The sequence below is a fragment of the Cherax quadricarinatus genome, chromosome 21 (genome assembly GCF_038502225.1).
Source record: "Cherax quadricarinatus isolate ZL_2023a chromosome 21, ASM3850222v1, whole genome shotgun sequence".
Classification (NCBI taxonomy): Eukaryota; Metazoa; Arthropoda; class Malacostraca; order Decapoda; family Parastacidae; genus Cherax; species Cherax quadricarinatus.
The window spans coordinates 25,655,654-25,657,818 of NC_091312.1; the positions used below are offsets into that span (position 1 = coordinate 25,655,654).

The following is a 2,165-nucleotide window of genomic DNA, read 5'->3' on the forward strand; positions in this document are numbered from 1 at the left end:
TAGGAGGCAAGTGAGCTTTTGTGCATGGAAGTGTGAGGTACAGCAAACATGAATCATTGGAATTGCCCAAGGAGGGAGGGGAAAAACGAGAGGCAAGGTGAGTACAAAGATGCAGTACAATCTATCAGCAATCTAAAAATACCTCGACTACTGGATCGTGACGCTGCATGTGAAAAACATGCAGCGTCGCTGATATAAAAGACCCAAAGAAACTGCCTGTTGCAGGCAGTACTGACAAGATGGCCCGGTTAGTGCCGCTGCTGCTGGGCGCGGCCCTGCTGAGCCCAGGGCTCGCGGAAATCTTCCCTCGTCGTGTCTGTGGGGAAATCGAAGGCGACATTTACCAATTCTCAGCCAATTTGCTGGAGAATGGAACTGAAGTCAGCTTGGAAGAGTACAGGGGCAAGGTGGGTAGTTATCACGATACAGATACGTTAACTTCAGTTTTAATTTTTTTCACTCTTTGGAGGTTGTCCCCATTATTATTATTTATTTCTCTAAATTAATCTTAATTAATAATCATTTTCGGAGCAATATGCATCTGGCTGTTTCATTATATACATTTTATCCTTTGGCTATTACGTAACTCATGTAGTATTCATGCACCGCTCATTAAATCAAACCAATGCAGGAAATATTGTTCTAACACCCTTGATTTGTATTAATTATTTCCTTTTCTTGCACTTCTGGAGTTGAAACTTATGGTAAATAACATATATTTTATCTTCAAGTTTATACGCTCTTAGAGAAAACATCTTTGCAGTGCTTGTCTACACATTAAATACACCTTATTCTCCATGCCAAATTTTCGCTTGTTTATCCTCGCCCACCAACAGACGGTGTAATGTGTGTTTGTCCCACAGGTGGTGTTGGTGGTCAATGTGGCCACCTATTGAGGACTCACCGTGGCCTCTTACACCCAAATGAATGCACTTGCGGAGTTCTACGTCGATGAGGACTTCGTAATCCTTGGCTTTCCTTGCAATCAGTTTGGACTGGTAACGTTAACAAATAATTAATATTTATGTACAAGGACTTTTCTTCTGTGTTATATATTATCAATTACGTTATAAGACCTACATATTTAGCAGATCTAGGCAATGTATATTTCTTAGCCATCTTTATCATAATGTTAAAACGTTTTCCTTTCTAAAAACAGCAAGAGCCGGGAAACAACAGCGAGATATTGAACGATGTCCGCTATGTCCGTCCAGGCGGTGGATTTGAGCCTCTGATGACCTTCTTTGAGAAGATTGATGTGAACGGCAATAATGAGCACCCACTCTTTACATTCCTGAAGGTGAGTTCAAGTATATTTTAATTGTTTTGTAGAATTCAGAGGAAAGCTGTTCATCTCATCACTGCACCTGACCTCACATGTAATCTTGAATCTTAGCTTCCAACTACAAAACTGCACCACTTGTGAACTGTACACTTTTCTTCGAATATAGTCAAATAATACATCCACTGCAATTTCTTCAAACTGATATTGGATCTTTGTTGGTAATGCCTTACAATCTTTTGCTTTTGCAATGCTTTATGGTAGACCTCTGTCTGTAAACGTTCACATTTCTTTACCTATTTCTTTCGAGTAAGCGTTAGTGAATAGGTAGCTTTGTTTTTTCTGAACTATGATTAAATTTAATATTTGTCTGGTTCCCATTCAGAGTGCCTGTGAGACTACGTTCACGGAGTTCGACTCAGATCTCTTTTATGAGCCCCTAAGAATTGGGGATCTTCAGTGGAACTTCGAGAAGTTCCTGATCAGTAGAGATGGCAAGCCGTACTCACGCTACCATCCAATTGTTGTAGATCCTGATGCGCTCAAGGATGACATCAACACTCTTCTCAACGCTTAGGACTTTCTCGAGGACTTCATTCTACTCGAGTGGACACCCACCTCCTATCCTTGGACTTCCAGCTGAAGTTCCGTAACATGTCCATGCCCATTCTCATACAGCATCCCGCCCATGACGACGCTGTCAAAAACCTTCAGGAGGGCAGCGTCTGAAGTAATATAGGGAAGTGTGGCCACTTGTGCATTCTGGCTGCCACTCTCCTGTCTGTGGGCTGCTGCAGAGGCTGGACTGGGCTGGACGGAGCCGCTGGAAGCCACATCTGCACCGTGAATATGAATGTTAATTTCCAATAAAACATTCCACTAA

At 42.0% G+C, this 2,165-nt stretch overlaps 1 pseudogene across 1 annotated transcript; it reads left to right on the forward strand.

The window, feature by feature from the left end:
• The first annotated feature begins 203 nt into the window (after positions 1-203).
• On the forward strand, positions 204-2,165 carry LOC128689110 (glutathione peroxidase-like; annotated as a pseudogene). Its single transcript, XR_008407117.2, has 4 exons — positions 204-407; positions 864-998; positions 1,160-1,300; positions 1,668-2,165. The product of XR_008407117.2 is annotated as a glutathione peroxidase-like (transcript).